Source organism: Zingiber officinale, chromosome 11A (genome assembly GCF_018446385.1).
Source record: "Zingiber officinale cultivar Zhangliang chromosome 11A, Zo_v1.1, whole genome shotgun sequence".
In the NCBI taxonomy this organism is placed as follows: domain Eukaryota; kingdom Viridiplantae; phylum Streptophyta; class Magnoliopsida; order Zingiberales; family Zingiberaceae; genus Zingiber; species Zingiber officinale.
In genome coordinates this window covers 4,001,849-4,021,333 of record NC_056006.1, presented here as the reverse complement: position 1 = coordinate 4,021,333, position 19,485 = coordinate 4,001,849, and the positions used below count along the sequence as shown (strand labels likewise).

The 19,485-nt window shown below is 38.9% G+C and overlaps 1 long non-coding RNA gene across 1 annotated transcript; it reads left to right on the top strand.

Annotated features, from left to right (window-relative positions):
- The first annotated feature begins 10,644 nt into the window (after positions 1 to 10,644).
- On the top strand, positions 10,645 to 14,797 carry LOC122032715. Its single transcript, XR_006126202.1, has 3 exons — positions 10,645 to 10,703; positions 13,384 to 13,388; positions 14,788 to 14,797. It is a non-coding gene; the product is annotated as an uncharacterized LOC122032715 (long non-coding RNA).
- The last annotated feature ends 4,688 nt before the right edge of the window (positions 14,798 to 19,485 follow it).

The window sequence follows — 19,485 nt, the reverse complement described above, 5'->3', positions numbered from 1 at the left end:
GGTGCTCACTCTGCCTTCATTCGGATGGTGATATACTAAAAGTTGTACAATGCTAAGTTTATTCAATCTCAGTCGGGCTTTGCCTGGCCGAGCGTATATGAGCACAATGGTGCTCGCTTGGCCTTCACTCGGCCGATAATGTGCTGAAAGCTTTATAAGGCTAAGTGCCTTCAATCTTGGCTAAGATTTTCTTGGCCAAGTGTATATGAGCACAATGGTATTCACTCGGCCTTCATTCAGTCGATCGTACATAGGCATATTAGTGCTTACTTGGTCAGGCTTTGCCCAACCAAGCATCTACAGAAAAAAAATTTATTTGGGCATCCCCTATACTATTATTTATTCACTCAGCAAACATTTCCTATCTTTTTAACCATGATTTTCACTTCTTTTGCTAGACCGGTAAATCATAACTCATATCAATGGTATATATGTTTATAGACAATAGTTTATTGATAATGGGTTATTGTTTTCTAATGTGTGTTGAGAAATGACAATGGTTAAAATTATATGTTGAGAAATGATAACGTTTAAAATGGACAAATGACAATGGTTTTTTTAACTGTTGTTTCAAATTAAAAAACATCGTCAGAATTTGATGCGTGCATTTGAAATAAAATAGTAAAAAAAACCCGTTGTTAAAGATCCAAACATACCATTGTTAATTGATGCGTTGTGAAAAATATGGATGCTCAAAGACAATGGTTAAAAACCATTGTCTCTTTACTTTAAATACAATGGTTATAAACCGTTGTCATTTTAGAAAAAAAAATTGCTGTCACTTTATGACATACACAACGGTTCAGCTTGAAACATAACGGTGAAAAATCATTGTGTTCCAGGTAAAGAGACAATAGTTTTTAAATGTTGTCTTTGAGTGCTCCTATCTTTTTCAACGCGTCAATTCATAACAATTTTTTGGGTCTTTCACAATGAATTTTCATCATTGTCTTTGTGTAGTTTTGTTGTAGTGTGCTGATATCAAAATTTGAGTATAAATGATAAAAAGTGTTTAGACCTTATGGTCTTACAAAACAACATATAATATACAAAATGATTTGATATGATCAGTCAGGGATCAATAGTTTCCCGAAGCATGTTTGCACCTTTCCAACCATGCATCCTGATCTTGCATAGTGGCTTACAGTCTTGCATTCACTTGAAGAGCTCCGAATACACGGGGGAGTTCTCCTTCATGGAGTTCTATTCCACTGGTTATATTACTCGGGCGTGCAAGCTCTTCAATTTTTCTTGTAGAAATTGACACCGAGGGAAAAGTAACCATCTTGATGAATCCAAAAAGTATTTTTGAAATAAAGAATACAAAGTATTATATAGTTAGATTACAAAAAATACTTAAACCCTAAATTAAAATGGTAAAAGACTAAATTGCCCTAAAAGCTGTAAACAAATAATTCTAATAAATATATATAATCTAACATCCCCCTCAAACTCATGATGCTATAGATAGAAACATTGAGAGTTTGTCAGACAAAAATGGAAGTGTGAAGCAAAATGAACCTTGATATCAGTTATCTATAGTGAGGAAGGAACAAAAGATGGTGTTAGTGACAAGTTGTAGATGATGCTGAGTGAGATGACAATCAATCTCAATATGCTTTATTCTCTCATAAAAAATGTATTGTACGCAATCTAAATGACACTCTAATTATCATAATGAAGAGTAGTAGGTTTCTGAAAAAAATTCTCATATCTGCAAGCAACCAACATAGTCAAACAATCTCACAAGTGGTGGTAGCCATGACACAATACTCAGCTTTAGTGAAAGATTTGGAAATAATATCTTGCTTCTTACTCTTCTAAGAGATAAAAGAATCTCCAAGAAAAATACAAAAATCAGTGATTGACTTACGATTCGTAGGGTCACCCGCCCAACATTAGAGTATGCACAGAGCTCTAACGAGGAAGTAGAAAGGAATAAGAGACTCTGAAACTGAGTTCCCAGAAGATACCGAAGAATACGAAGAACAGGAGGCCAATGAACTGTGGTTGGTGCAGTGACAAATTAACTAACCACATGTATAGCATACGCAATATCTGGACGAGTCATGGTGAGATAAACCAAGCTTCCTTCAACTATGGTAGAGGTTAGGATCTGGCAAAGGAGAACCATCTGATGGAGAGTACTGAGCATTAGTCTTAAGGGGAGTATCAACTATCCTATTGTTAGTGAGACGTGCATGCTCAAATAGATCAACTATGTGTAGGACCGTTGGGCCGGCTAGAAGGGGGGTTGAATAGCCTGAAAACAAATAAACAAAAAAGACCCTTCTCGAACTTTCAACAGAACACTTGCATAAAGTAAATTAGTAGTAAATAAAAAGCAGAAAGAAGAGGCTCACAATTTGACTTGGTTACAACTAAGGAGGTTGTTAATCCAAGGAATGAACGTGCACTAAAATATCTCCTTCAGGCGGAGAAGCCTCTTACAGCAATGAAGGCACAAAAGACAGAAGCTAAACTAGAACAGAAGCGCACAAGTGTTTAGAATGGAAATTTCTGAGTTGATTTTAAGCTTCTGGACCAAGGCTATATTTATAGCCTTGGTTGGGGCACCTGGAAGGGTTCCGGGCGCCCTGGGGGGGATAAATTTTATCCCCCAACGTTCAGATCGAGTTTTGACTCGATCTGGTCAAAATACTGGGTCCGGGCGCCCGGAAGGGTTCCGGGCGCCCCGGGCTGCTCCGGGCGCCCGGAAGGGTTCCGGGCGCCCCGGGCTGCTCCGGGCGCCCCGGACTGTTCCGGGCGCCCCGGAGCCCAAAGTCAACCAATGTTGACTTTTTCATCCGGGGACCACTGCTCCGGTTTGGTTCAGCTCGGTCCGGGTCTTCTACTCCGGATCCGCTTGCTTGGGTGATCTCTTCCATCCGGAAAAGGGCTCACCCGAACCCAACTTCCGGTCTTCTCGAGCGTGCTTCCCTCCGGCTTCTCGTCCCTCGGAATTGCCATGTGTTTCCTTCTCGTCCGCCAGCGTACTCATCCGCAGTCTTCGTCCCTCGGTCGTCGACCTTCTCGCTAGCTGCGTCTCTTGCTCCCCGAGCAACCTTCCGCTCCGGCTTTCGTCCCTCGGATCCACCACGCGCTTCCTTCTCATCCGCCGGTGTACTCTTCCGCGCACCCCGTGCCGTCCTTCTCGCTAGCTGCGTCTTTCGCTCGAGTACCTGTGCTCCTAAGCTCCTGCACACTTAGACACAAGGTTAAATACACACAGGACCTAACTTAACTTGTTGATCACACTAAAACAACCTTGGGGTTCCAACAATCTCCCCCTTTTTGGTGTGATCAACCTAAGTTAAGGTAGGGTTAAAATAGACATAAAATAAAATTAAGTAAATTAACTTAATTTGCAATTTAAGTGCAAAAAGATAGAAAAGATAAAAAAAAAAATTAAATCTATCTAACTCCCCCTAGACTTATACTTTTCCTTCTCCCCCTTTGATCACAAAAAAAGTGGGGTTCCAAGAAAAAACAATCTAAGGGTTTAAAAACTTAGAAAAAAAATTTTCTAGGTTTTTAAGATATTTAGAAAATTTTTCTAAGTAATTTAAGCTGAGATTTCTAGTTTCAGGAAATTTTTTTTTTTTTTTTAACTTAGGAAGAAATGATTTTTGAGAATTTTCTAAGTAAGAAAAAAAATCCTAAAATTTTTGAGAATTTTTAAGCGCAAAAAAAAAAAATGACTTAGGGGAAAAAATTCTAAGTAAATTTCTAAAATAAAATGTTTATATAACCTTTTTAAAGCACTAATTAATTATTGTATTAATGCTTTATTAGTAAGTTAATTAAACATTTATTTCAATATTTTGGCTTCCAGGTCGTGGCGAGGCACTAGACCTTCTTGGTTATTGGAGCAACAACCACTTCCTTGACAAAGCCTCATAAGGAAATTCTTTGTTTAATTTTCTCACTTAAAGCGTTAATTTTACAATTTAGTTTAGGCATGATTTAGGAACCCAATATAGGTTCCACCCTACTGGATTAATTAAAAAGCTTTTAGGGACATATTTTCTTGAAATTTCCTAATTTGTCCCGGGTGATATTTAAAGTACCAATTTAAATTATTAAATCTTCTAAAATTGGTTTTAGATGAACATGCATAGTTTTTCAAGTTATCTACTTGAATTTTCAAATCATCATTTTCAAGTTTCAATTTTTCATTTGCTATTTTTAATTTATCTAATTCTTCTAAGGGACAAAACTTAGCTAGAATTACTTTTAAATTTTTATTTTCACTTTCTAATTTGCAGCAATCTTTTGTTAAAAGTTTAACGAACTTAAACGTTTTATCGGGAGGAAGAGATCGTACCTGACTTACCTTGTCGATCTCGTTGTCCGTTTCTCCCCCTGAGCTGCTGCTTTCTTCCGACGTGTCTCCCCCTTCATCGATGCTCTCGATGCTCATTTCGGAAGAGCTTGAATCGCAGTCGTCGTCTTGATGACTTGCCATCAGTGCGAGTCCGGAAAATGCTTCGACTTCTGATTCGGACGAGGTATCATCCCACGTCACCTTCAGGGCCTTTCGTTTTTGGATAGGCTTCTTACCCTTTTCCTTGTCTTTGTTCTTCAGCTTGGGGCAGTTGTCCTTGACATGCCCTTCTTCGTCGCAATGGTAGCAGCGGATAGTTCTTTTCTTTATACCCTGTGGATGGTTAGTTTTTCTAGAATTGTATAACTTTTTAAATTGTCTTACCATCATTACCATTTCCTCGTCGTCGAGAGAAGATTCCGATTCAGGTTCGTCTCTCGAAGCTTTGAGGGCGACGTTGTTCTTTGGCTCCCTCATTCCTGCACATCTTGACTCATGCACTTCAAATGTTGAAAAAAATTCTTCTAATGAAATTTTTTCTAAGTCCTTCGAAATGTAAAAAGCATCTACTAGTGATGCCCATTTTGAATTTCTAGGGAAGGAATTTAAAGCGTACCTGAGCGAATCTCGGTTACTTACCTCTTCTCCGAGATTCGAAAGTCTGGTGATGAACTCTTGTATCCTCGAGTGTAGATGTGCAATTGTTTCACCTTCTTCAAGACGGAGGTTGGTGAGTTGGTTGCGAAGTAAGTCCCGTCTCGCAAGCTTGGCTTCGGATGTTCCTTCGTGTAATTCAAGGAACTTCTCCCAAAGCTCCTTTGCCGAGTTGTAGGTGCCGACACGGTTGACTTCTTGTGGCGGAAGTACGGTTAGCAGATGGAATTCTGCTTTCTTGTTTGCCACGTACTCGGCCTGCTCTTTCTTTGTCCATTGATTTTTCGCTTTGCCCTCGGGAGCTTCAAAACCGTGTTCCATTGTTAGTAATAAATCAAAATCGGTACCGAAAAATACCTCCATGTGCTTCTTCCAGCTTGCAAAGTCCCCGTCAAATTTTGGTGGGTGGATGTTAGATCCGGCCATCTCGTTGCTTCGATCGGCGGTTAGTCCTCCTGAAGCGTCTCGGCTCTGATACCACTTGTAGGACCGTTGGGCCGGCTAGAAGGGGGGTTGAATAGCCTGAAAATAAATAAACATAAAAGACCCTTCTCGAACTTTCAACAGAACACTTGCATAAAGTAAATTAGCAGTAAATAAAAAGCAGAAAGAAGAGGCTCACAATTTGACTTGGTTACAACCAAGGAGGTTGTTAATCCAAGGAATGAACGTGCACTAAAATATCTCCTTCAGGCGGAGAAGCCTCTTACAGCAGTGAAGGCACAAAAGACAGAAGCTAAACTAGAACAGAAGCGCACAAGTGTTTAGAATGTAAATTTCTGAGTTGATTTTAAGCTTCTGGACCAAGGCTATATTTATAGCCTTGGTCGGGGCGCCTGGAAGGGTTCCGGGCGCCCTAGGGGGGATAAATTTTATCCCCCAACGTTCAGATCGAGTTTTGACTCGATCTTGTCAAAATACTGGGTCCGGGCGCCCGGAAGGGTTCCGGGCGCCCCGGGCTACTCCGGGCGCCCCGGGCTGCTCCGGGTGCCCCGGACTGTTCCAGGCGCCCCGAGCCCAAAGTCAACCAATGTTGAATTTTTCATCTGGGGACCACTGCTCCGGTTTGGTTCAGCTCGGTCCGGGTCTTCTACTCCGGATCCGCTTGCTTGGGTGATCTCTTCCATCCGGAAAAGGGCTCACCCGAACCCAACTTCCGGTCTTCTCGAGCGTGCTTCCCTCCGGCTTCTCATCCCTCGGAATTGCCGTGTGTTTCCTTCTCGTCCGCCAGCGTACTCATCCGTAGTCTTCGTCCCTCGGTCGTCGACCTTCTCGCTAGCTGCGTCTCTTACTCCCCGAGCAATCTTCCGCTTCGGCTTTCGTCCCTCGGAACCACCACGCGCTTCCTTCTCGTCCGCCGGTGTACTCTTCCGCAGCGCCTCGTCCCTCGGACGCATAGCGTGCCGTCCTTCTCGCTAGCTGCGTCTTCCGCTCGAGTACCTGTGCTCCTAAGCTCCTGCACACTTAGACACAAGGTTAAATACACACAGGACCTAAGTTAACTTGTTGATCACACCAAAACAACCTTGGGGTTCCAACACTATGTACTTTGACTTAGACAAGATATAACCTTTTAGTGAAAAGATGATCTCGATCCCTAAAAAAAAATAATGTAGTAAACCTAAGTCTTTCATAGCGAAACAATGAGCTAATTCAAATTTCAAAGACTTAATTCCATCAAAATCATCACCAATAATTATCATGTCATCCACATATAAAGATAAAAGTATACAATTTTCACATGTACACTTGATAAATAAAGTTGAATCATGATTACTAGGACAAAAGCCAAGTGAGGTAATCACCATGGAGAACTTCGTAAACCAAGAACATGGTGCTTGTTTTAGTCCATTGAGAGCTTTGCAAAGCCTGTAAACTTCACCAGTTCGGTGAGCAACTCGAGAGGAGGTACCATATACACTTCTTCTTGAAGATCACCATTCAAGAAAGAATTCTTGACATCCATCTTAGATATTTTCCATTGATGAATAGAGGCAACAATAATTAACATACGAACAGTGGTTAGTTTAGCAACAGGGGCAAAAGTTTCCTCATAATCGATGTCATAAGCCTAAGATTAACCTTTAGCAACAGGTCGAGCTTTGTACCATTCAGCAGAACCATCAGATTTAGTTTTAATCTTATAGACCCAAAAATAACCAATGGCGTGTTTCCCTGGTGGAAAAAGTACCAAATCCCAAGTATGAGTATGATGCAAAGTAGTTAATTACTTATCCATAGCATTCTTCCAAAGAAAGTTACCAACTGCTTCTCTATAGGACAAAGGCTCAAATAGATGATGAACAGAGACAACAAAAGAAGCAAAGGAAGTAGAATAACAAAATAAGCAAAATCAAGTAGTTTAGTAGACTTACAAGGACATGTAGACCAACTAATATGATTCTTAGCAATCTCATGAGGTGATGGAACAATCACAGAAGGGGAAGAAGGAGGGGAAGGAGATGCCTTGAGAATACTAGATTTAGTGAAGCCTTCATATGGAAGAGTAGTCATGGGGGAGGATTCGTCAGTGTAGGTACTGATGGGATCAATGCGAATAAGATCTGCATGAGTTATGTCATGTGGTAGAAGAGGTATGGAGAAGAAAGAAATATGCTCGAGAAATATAACATGATGAGAGACATACAATTTTTTACTAACTAGATCTAAACAATGATATCCCTTTTGACCAACACCATAACCAAGGAAGACACACAAAGTGGACTTAGAGGATAACTTATCACGATCAACGTGTGGTCGGAGAACAAAATAGGTACAACCAAAAACATGTAAAGAGGAATAATCAAGAGCACTACCATACAATTTTTGAAAATGAGACAAACTTAATTATGAGAAGTTGGAATCCTATTAATTACATGAGTAGCATTAAGAATTGCTTCTCTCCAAAAAATACTAGGAATGTTTGCAGACAATAAGAACGAACGGGATGTCTCAACAAGATGTTTATGCTTGCTCTCTGCAACCTCATTTTGTTTAGGTATTTTTCGACATGAGGTTTGATGTATAGTACCTTCTGATGCATGTAGATAAGAAAAAATATTGGAAGTGTACTCACCCCGTAAATCACAATGAAAATACTTGATAACCACTGAATATTGAGTTTTGACAAGAACTTTAAAGTCATTGAAGATGGGAAGATAATCAGATCTGTGTTTCGTAAGATAAACCCAAGTATACCAAGTGTAATCATCTATAAAATAAACATGATATCTTGATCCCCCTTTTGTAGTAATAGGAGAAGGACCCCAAACATCCCCTTGGGATAATATAGTGTTTAGCACATAAGGTGTTACCACTATGAGGTCCAGGGTTCGAATCTCGGCATAGCTGAGGAAAATGGCTCCCTCATGCATCTGCTACTATTCTAAAGACTAGTAGTCACCCATGATTTACCTCCTCCTTGTTGGCCTTGGGACGGGTTGACAGGGTTGGTGAGAGCACTGAGAATGAGCGTAGTCACCTTTCTCCACCAAGAGAAGGACCCCACACATCATAATGATTAAGTTTAAAAGGATTAGGATAAAAAATAGACTTTTATTGAAAGGTAATGTAGAAAATTTTACTAGTTTACAACCATTACAATCAGAAATATCATGAATTTTAAAAGTTTCTAATACTCCAGACGAAGCTAAAAATTGTAAACGAGACGCTGAAACATGACCTAGATGAGTATGCCACAAACAAAACTCAAAAGAAGAATGACTCAATCAGAAAGATGACATATCGACACTAGAAGCTACAACATATGATACTTGAAGCTTATCAAAGACATAGAGATCCCCTTGCCTACGACCTATCCCAATCACCTTCTGAGATTGCGGGTCCTGCATATAATTGGATGAAGAAAAAGAGATTAAATGTCCAGACTCAAAAAATTAACTAACAGAAATAAGATTAAGTGTAAGACTAGGAATATAATAAACATCAGGAAGAGATAGGCAAGTTGTGACAACAGAACCAACACCTAATAATGGCATCGGAGAACCATCAACAGTCATAATTGATAAAGGTGAAATAGAAGATAAGGAAATAAAAGATGATAAGTTAGGTGACATATGATGAGATGTTCTAGTATCTAAGATCAACAAAGAGGAAGATATACCTGATGTACTAGAGGATGACAAACCTATATGAGAAGAAGCAGATATGACAAAGGGTTGTAAAGTAAGAAACTATTAAAACTGCTCAAGCATATGCGGATCTAAAGAGGTGGTAACCACTGCATTACTAAACTGATGTGGTCCATTTGATAACTGTTGTGCTTTATTACCATATTTCTATGACATAATCTGAAGTAGCAACAGTGGCTATTAAGGTCATTGCTATTGATACTACTGTTATGGTGGTCGTTTATGCTGCTGCGGCGGTTTACCTTTGTTAAATAATAATGGACATTTAGACTTCCAATGCCCCTTTTCTTTTCAATAAGCATACTCATCACTAGAAACCTTTGAAATTGACCTACTTTGATTATTAGGCATAGATCATTGTGGTGTTGCAAAAACAGATAGTGTAGATGGTGCAATACTCCTCTTATCAACTTGCGACTTAAAACAAATCCCCTCAGCTAGCAATTCATGTACTACTGAATCAACGGAAGGGAGAGCACTACGATGCAAAATTATTCCGCGCAATCTTTCAAAGTCATCATGAAGAGCCATCAAGACACTACAACAAAAACCCTCATAGACATCGGTTTTCCACCGCTATCTATTACATTTTCGACCGATGTCTATGAAGGCGATGTAAAAGGTCTGCCATTTTAGACATCGGGTTAAAACCGGTATAGTATCACTTAACGACATCGGGTGTAAAACCGATGTAATATTATATGTTAATAACACCAGTTTTGGCAGCGATATACAACCGATGTAATATTAGTTAATGACACCAATTTTACAGCGGTGGAAAACCGATGTAATATTAGTATTATTTAACGACACAAATTCGATTTCTGAAACAGTGAAAAACAGACAGTATCCAAGAAAATACACAAATATTAACAAATTATACAAATATTCTTCTTCCAACAGTATCCATAAAAAACACAAATATTCACAAATTACATAAATATTCTTCTTACAATAGTCTCCATAAAATACACAAATATTCTTTTTACATCAAAAGCTAATAGATATTGTACACATCAAGGTAGAACATCAATTAAGTTGCACAAACTACAAGCTCAAATACAAGCTCATTCGATTAACACTAATAGATATCGTTTCGAATAAGATGAGCCTGTATTGGCAGAGGCAGAGGTTGGACCATGACTAGAAACTCTATTTTCCCAAACTACAAGTTCATTCCCAGATAGATGATTTGATGTTCGTTCCTCTTCTTGATGTTCATAAAACATAGGATGCTTACCCTTTCCATCTGCAAAATTTTAAAAAAAAAAGAGTATAAATACATGAAAACAATAAAATGATTTGGAAATCCATGTTTTTCCTACAACAGGTGTATAGCAAGAAAATAATTAGAACTTATAGCACAAAATTTTTGGACATCAACCGGAGAACAAAAGAATCATTACCTGAAGTTGAGACATGAACCACTTCATTTGCATCTTGTAGAGCGAATGATGATTCGTGAGAAGTGGCAATTGAGGGTAGAATTTCTACAAGAATAGATTCCGCTGCAGCATCAATATCATTAGGATGCTCAAGAGCGACAGCCTTCAATATTCGCAGATCAATCTGTAAGGACATTAACAAAAGCGACGAAATCTTATGCTAGTGTAGGAACACTAACTAACATTTAAAACCAAATTTCAAAATATAAATTGTTCAAAGTTATTGAAGATTAGAGGCAATAAATTTAAAATACAATCACGTTCAAAATAATTTAACTAATTACAAAAATAAACTCATTCCAGCTTCAAGTGCATTTGATCAGTAACTTCAAAACAAATCTGCAAAATATTTTTCAACAAGTACAAGCATGACATTTGTTATACATTTATACAAGGGTGGAGACATATGAAGGGTTGTCGGTTCAATTGACCTCATAGAAACTTCAATTTCAATATATTTTACCAAGTAAATTATTTTTTGAACTTACACAAATTACCTTGAAATCATTCATTAGTTATTTAGAAAATATTCTCCCTCAGCAACTTTCTTCATAGCATTATCAAATTAGCCGTTAACTTAATGATGAAATCCAAAAATTTAAAGCATGATAAGATCAATTGGGTTCAATATACACAACCACATCAGCTTAATGGAAATTAAATAAAAAAAGACTAATACAATCTAAAATTTCATCTTGATATTGTACACATCTAGAAGACTGGCATAAGATGTTGCACTTGCCTGAACTTAAGGATCGATTGAATAGGACCGAAGATCTCATCTTGTGCTATTTTCATTTCATCCTATAAATTTCAAATATCACAACTGTCATCACAAATGCAGATTGAGAGTTTACCAAACCTTTATAGATTTAAGGAGAAAGCCATACTTGTACATCAGAGAAGATGGTCGGCTGAATGTAATAACCTTTGTTTCCAATTCGATCTCCACCTGTTACTAGCGTAGCACCACTGTTGATTCCCAATTTGATGTAACACAAGATCTTACTAAACTACTCCTCATCAATCTGAGATATGTGTGAAGAACGAAAGTACTCAATATGGACAGGTTTCAGAACTTCTTTGTTAAGAAGCTAGACGACATTTTCATACATGTTTTATACGAGTTATGCACAATCAAACAGCAATCGAATGAGATGAAAATTAGTATGAGCACATAAATTATGACACAAACAAATACGACAATTTCTACCTTTCAGAGAGAACAAAGACAGAAAAAGGAGGATACCTGAGGACCTTGTTCAACACCCTTTTTAAAGGGGTCTCCAACAATGCGTTTTAAGGCACGGGCTTTTGCTTTCTCTACAAACTCATCGTATATACACTCCTGAACAATTTCAAGATCCTGAAGATCACATAAATGGAAACTTTCATGACAAAACATTCTCAAAGTAAATAATGTTCATAAAACTTTGCATGTTAAAAGTAAGTAAACCTTATAACCATCTTTAGCTGGACTTCTAGAACATGCTTTGCAATCACAACAGTCGCGACAGACAAGACAAGCAATCTTTACCTCCTTTTCAAGTATAACAGAGTACCTTGACAATATAAACTAAATCAGATAAACAGAAGTAGTTTTTTTTTATGTATAAGATCCTATATCACTGATATCAAGATGTTCAAGTCTAAAAAGGATATCTGATTCACATCCTGTTTTCACAATATCAAAAAGCTAAAAGAGAAAAATAAATCAAAAGCATTTTGCCAATATGGTTCAATTCTCTTCCTGTAGACAATGCATGCCATTTGAAATTTAATCACAAACAAGGTGGATATACAAACAAGATCACAATTCAAGCCATTGGATGTGAATATAGTAACAACAATATAGATCAACCATAATGAAACTTCACCAAAATAACAACAGCAATCTATCTCAACTCACAGTGAAACTTATACTCATAAGACAAAAAGGTAATTTAATAATATCAAAATCAAACCAAATCATGAGAAAAAGGCTCAAATAAGATTAAAGCACAATTAAGATTAACCCAAACCTAAAATTAACTTGGATTCATCCTACAATAAATCAAAATTGATCTAAAAATCTCTACTGAAAGTCCTAATCCAAGTGTGCCTTAATGGGTGTCCATGAAAGAAATCTTTTTGTGTTTGTGAAATGTTAATATCATGATTGGTTAACTTATGAAGATTCACAGGATTTCCTATGTATTTCTACCACATTTTCAACGTACAGATGAATTTATCTACTGTTCAAAGAAGGAACTTGCCTCAGCTAGGCCTTTAGGGCCAAACACCAGCAGAGCTACCACTCCAATAACCAATGCTTCAGGAGCACCCACTCCAAATAAAGAAGAATGAACAACTTTATCATGAAAGTTCACCTTTTTCTCTGCCAAACAAGTAAAAGAACATCAAATATATTTTCCAAGTACATTAGACATCCGTGGAAGTCTATGAAAACAAGAAAGTAAACCCAACAGCAGGAATGAATCAGCTACAAGTAGGTAAGCAATTTATACATAAAAGCAAAAGATGCTTAATTTATCTATTTAATAAGAAGAAGAAGAAGAAGAAGAAGAAGAAGACCGGAATGAAGCTTAGTATTAGTGATGGGTTCTGGAAATAAATGCATCAGCGTGACCAAACCCCTAATCTTCCCAGAATTAGGTATGCACACGCAACTCTCAAGCAAAGAACTCGTTTTTCAAGAAGACCAAAATCTTATGGAGGACAAGGAGTTACCTTTCCACGTAAAGTTTCCAAAAGAAAGAGGCCTCACCAGTGGCTTGAGGTCGTCCCACAGCGGGGGTCGAGGCAGGTGGAGTGCGGAAAAGAATCTGCGGAGATGGGACGAAGGTGGGATTTTGGGAGAAGCCCTAGAGGGCGGACGGGAAGAGATGAGGAGGGTCACCTTCATCGAGTGGGAAGAGGAGGAGAGGGAGAGGGAGCAGTAGCAGAGTGATGCGAGGACCGTTGAAGAGCCCATCGCGGCGGAGGAGAGACTGTTTTTGTTTTTTCCTTCTTCTTCTTCTTCTTCTTCTTTCAAACAGGTAAAGGAAAGTGCTGCAAAATCTAAACTTGAGAACAAAGAAGCATACGTAGAAAGCAACCACCACTCCAGCCATGTAATCGGAGGGCAGTTTAATGGAGGCACTAAAGAATCCATGGAGGTAGAGATCTTGCGACGCAAATGCAGCACCTGATCACAGAACAAGGTAGGTTCAAAGATGTCCCTTTCTTTTTTAAAAAAATATTTTAACAGAACCTATTCGCTGGTCGAGGGAGAGGTCGATAGTCCGGTCGTCGCTGTGAAGCATGAGGTTGGAGTCTCCGAACAGTTGGGTGTTGCCTTCCTCAAAGGAGATGGTGGCGATGTTGGGCAACTCCTGGAGGAAAGCAGCCTCATGGGAAGGGAGCAGAACCGAACATAAAAACAGGAGGAAGTAGAAAGGAAAAGATAAAGTATGGACTACCGGAATGCGAAGAAGGTCTCCTCTTCTCACCCAAAGGGAGGAGTTGGAGGAGATGCGATGTGGTTGGACGGAGAAGCAAGGGCATCGTGTCTTGATCCTGATCGGGAGAGGAAGGGGTGTCGATCTAGGAAGGGGTAGTGGGAGATGAGGTTGAGAGAGATGGTCGGAGGTTTAGGTTTAGGTTTAGGCTGAGAGAGATGGTCAGAGGAACGGGCGCAATATAGGTTTAGGTTTGGAGGGAACTTCACAGTGTTGCAAATTTTGGCTTGTGAGAAAATTAAAATATTTTATTTTGATTCATTAACACCGGGTTTTAAAAACCGCTGTTAAAATCGGTGTCTATTAACGAAAAAAAGGTGCTCAAAGACATCGTCTAAAAAATCGATGTCTATGAGCAAAAATCTGCGCTCATAGACACTGATTTTTAGAAAAATAGGTGTAAAATACTCAAAGACATCGATTTTTGCTTAAAACCGTTCTTGTTCTACCGATGTCTATGAGGGTTTTTATTGTAGTGAGAATTGGACTAGATGTTATACTTCTCTACAAATGACATAAGTTGGTAAAAGATTAAATTGTCCTAAAAATAATAAACAAATAATTCTAATAAATTTATTTAATCTAATTACACCTCTATGCGTTTTTTGCTAGATCCTCTACTACATCGTTCATGCACACTGCTACTTGGTTGGTACGCCTCCCCTGATTTTTGTTAGCGCTTTGTACGAAATTACCCTCCATATCCAAAGAAAATATCTTAAATGCCCTTTATAATTTATTAGAAGTTTTTAAAAATTATTATTATTTTCTATAAACATTCAATAAATTTTATTAGAAAATTTTATTTTATAAAGAATAAATTATGTTAAAAAATATAATAATTTAATATAATGAACCATTTTTTAAGTTAATATAATTTATAATTTACTTTTCTCAATGATAATGGATGAGAGAATTGTATTTATATATATTCATCAACTCTATTTAGGGTGGAAAAAAAATACTAAATATTTTGATATACCATACTTATCATACTGTAATATATTCAATTATATCAAAAATCTGGTATATCAAAAATATTGGCATAGTATTATACCCGTTGACCTAGCCAGATTTCTTACTAGATATCCAGTCAACCCATCGACTTATCTGAACTTTGTACCAACTATCTGGTCAGCCTGTTGACCTAGCTAGATTTCCTGCACACTTAATCAAGAGGTTAGATCACAACAAAATCTAATTTAACTTGTCATTCATCAAAATATAAGTTAGATCATTAGTACAAACTACACTAACAATCTCCCCCCTTTTGATGCAATGACAACCTGGGATAAGTTAGGAATAAATATGTAAAAATAGACAAATGATGTGGTTTAACTTATTCTAATTTCGTTGTTGTCTAACTTGTTGGCTAACTTAATCTAACTTAATCCCTAACCCTCCTCCCTTTGACATTTATCAAAAACATGAATAGACAAATTAGAAAAAAAAAATATGCTAAGTAAAGTAATTAGAAAAGAAATTTGACAACAAGATTATTGATGTGCATAGATTGTATACACTTGTTTAGCATGTTTTGACGCATATTACTATATTTTATGCATGTTTTATCTATGCATTTCCATACTCCTTGCTTGCTTTTAGCATATTTACTCTTCTTTGTTCGGAGATCTGCTCTTGTGTGTTTTTCTGTCTAAAGGAGTCGAATTTGGATAAGAAATGAACAAACGAAGGAAAATGACACCAGCCATGAGTGCCACACGGCTATGCCAAAGGAAAATGGCCTTGGTCGTGTGGAGCTGACAAGGCCGTGTAGCTTCAGCAGAGGAGGAGAACGACATGGTCGTGTGGGAGCTACACGGCCGTGTCACTTTTGAAGCCAACCAGAACACAGCCGTGTATATTTACACGATCGTGCAACCTTTCCAGAGGCCAAGCATGACATGGCTGTGTGTGCCACATGACCATGTGACATTTCCAGAGACAGAGACTGGCTAGGCCGTGTGGATCTGCACGACCGTACAAGCTACCCGAGATAAGGCATGGCACGATCGTGTGAAAGTCACTTGGCTGTGTGACCCTGGCTGAGAAGGAAGTAGGCAAGGCCGTGTGGGATTCACACGGCTGTGCCACGGGCCGTGTGGTGCCCAAACACCCTCTTCTATATAAAGGGCTTTCTTCTCTTTGAAACGGGAAGGCTCTCCCTTTCGGGAGATCCAATTCTTGAGGCTTTCTTCCACATCTCGCCAGCGATCAAGAGACGCTTCCATCCAAGATTCGACTCCAATAGCAAGGATTAGTTCCGAAGATCACTCGTCATGTTTAGATAAGCATTTCTTTTCTATCATCTTGATTTGGATTGAAATGTTTACAATCTTCTTTTCTTTTGTTCTTTTCTTTTGTATCATGGAGTAAATATCCTTGTTCTAGGATGGAGGGAGTATTTATGATGTGAATTGATGTAAGATTTCAAGGATTTTTCATCTTCTTGTTTCAATGACATTGTTATGTTTTGTATCAATTCAATCTTGAGTGAGAAAAGTTTAGGGTTCGGGAAAAAAACTTAAACCTTTTCTTATAACTAAGATTTTTATTAATTACTATACATTAAATATTATTCACTCTTTCCTTAATTAACAAAGCCCGTTGGCACAGTTGGTTGGCTGCGTTCTGCTTAAAGCGCGGCACGCGGGTTTGAATCTCGGCTACAACCCTTCTTATTCCAATTTACTTCCGATTTCTTAACTACTGCTTAAATATATTTCACTTCCTAATTTACCAGCAACGACCGCCAGCAAACTTGGTTGGCCGGGTTTTGACCGAGTCAAAGGTCACTGGTTCAAACCACGGCTTGGATATTTTTTTGTCAAAACTTCTTTCGTTTAGTAAAAATACCAAACGACCTCCAAAAATTACATAAAAATACTCTAAAAATTTCTAAAAATCTCTAGAATATTTTAAAAGTATTACCAAATATTTTTAAGGACATTTAGAACTCAAAATAGGGAAAATTGGGTTGTCACAATTTTTATAAAAAGTTCGTCCTCGAACTTAGAACAATTCTGGATACTTCTGTCTCATACTGTTCTCACGCTCCCAAGTGACTTCCTCATGTTTCTGGTTCTGCCAAATGACCTTCACTAGTGGCACTTCTTTGTTTCTTAGTCTCTTGACTGCTCTGCCCACTATCTGCGTAGGTCTGCTCTCATAACTAAGATCCTCTTGGATCTGCACTAACTGAGGCTGAATCACTTGGCTACGGTCGTGGAGACACTTCTTTAGCATGGAGACACGAAATGCATCATGTATTGTCGACATGTCCTGTGGTAAGTCCAGCTTGTAAGCTACTTTCCCAATCTTTTCTGTGATCAGGTAAGGTCCTACATAGCGAGGACTTAATTTACCCTTCTTGCCAAATCTCATCACTCCCTTCATAGGAGCAACCTTGAGAAAGACTGAATCCCCTACTTGGAATTCAAGTGGCCTACGGTGTGTGTCAGCATAACTCTTCTGTCTACTCTGGGCAGTCTCAATTCTCTGTCTAATCTTCTGAATAACCTGAGTAGTCTCATCTATTAGCTCTGTCTGAATGCCCAGTTCTACTTCCATTTCTTTTCTTTCACCTGCTTCTTACCAGCAAATGGGTGATCTGCACTTCCTACCATACAACGCCTCTTAAGGTGCCATCTTGATGGTGGCCTGATAGCTATTGTTGTAGGCAAACTCAGCTACGCATAGATACTTGCGCCAACTTCCCTTGAAATCTAGTGCACAAGCTCTGAGCATATCTTCTAGAATCTGATTTACTCGCTCTGTCTGTCCATCAGTCTGTGGATGGAAGTTGGTTCCTAGTGCAGTCTGAACACATTCCCAGAAGTGAGAGGTGAAGCACCCATCTCTGTCAGACACAATAGATTTAGGAACTCCATGAAGTCTGATCACTTCCTTGACGTACAGTTGTGCCAACTGCTCTATAGAGTGGGACACCTTGATGGCTAGAAAATGAGCAGAGTTGGTCAATCGGTCTACTATTACCCATATTGCATCATATCCATTTGTGGTTCTTGGGAGACCTGTTATGAAGTCCATAGATATGTCTTCTCACTTCCACTCTGGTATAGGAAGAGGCTGTAGAACTCCTCCTGGTCTCTGGTATTCTGCTTTGACCCTTTGACAAGTCAGGCAGGTACTGACATATTTAGCTACATCTCTTTTGAGTCCAGGCCACCAGAACCTCTATTTCACGTCTTGGTACATCTTGGTAGAACCAAGATGCATGGAGTAAGGTGTACTATGAGCTTCCTCTAAAATTTTCTTTCTCAGCTCTTCATCATTGGGGACACAAAGGCGGCTCCCCTGATAAAGAATTCCACTGTCTGATACTCGAAACTCCGAATTTCCTTCTTCTTGTATCCCTTGCTTGATCTTTTGGATATCTGGATCTTCACTTTGCTCTCTCTGTATATCCTCAAGCAGGGTTGACTCTAAGGTCAATGCAGAGAGTTGCCCATAAATAATTTCCATTCCAAAATCTGACAACTCCTTCTGCAGTGGTAAGACTAATGATGACAAAGACATAAGGGATGCACTGGATTTTCTGCTTAGTGCATCTGCCACTTTATTAGCTTTGCCTGGGTGGTAGAGGATTTCACAGTCATAGTCTTTGACCAACTCTAGCCACCTACACTGTCTCATGTTTAAGTACTTCTTCACTCAGAAATTCTGCACTGAACGTCATACAAATAATGTCGCCAGAGTTTTAGTGCAAAGACCACAGCAGCCAGCTCAAGATCATGAGTGGGGTAATTCTTCTCGTAGTCTTTGAGTTGCTTGGAAGCATAAGCTATAACTTTTCCTTCTTGCATGAGCACAGCTCCTAGTCCCATCTTGGAAGCATCACTGTAGATGTCAAAACTCCTGTCACTTTCTGGAAATGTCAGAATAGGAGCACTGGTCAGTCTCTTCTTTAGCTCTTGGAAACTCTGCTCACATTTGTCTAACCTTTCAAACTTCTTGTTCTTCCTAGTGAGGGCTGTCAGTGGAGAGGCTATCCTGGAAAAGTCTTCCACAAACTTTCTGTAGTATCCGGCTAAACCAAGGAAGCTTCTGATCTCCCTGGCGTTCTTGGGTCTACTCCAGTTGTTGACTGCTTCTATTTAGGCTGGATCTACTTGAATACCTTCTTTAGAAATGATGTGGCCTAGAAATGCCACCTGCTCTAACCAGAACTCACACTTTGAGAACTTAGCGTAAAGCTGCTTTTGCTGAAGGGTCTGCAGTACTATCCTCAAGTGCGTGTCATGCTCCTCTGGGGTTCTGGAATAGATTAGAATGTCGTCGATGAACACAATGACAAATTTGTCAAGGTATTCTCTGAAGAACACTCTGTTCATCAGGTCCATGAAAACTGCAGGTGCATTAGTCACACCAAAAGGCATGACTACGAA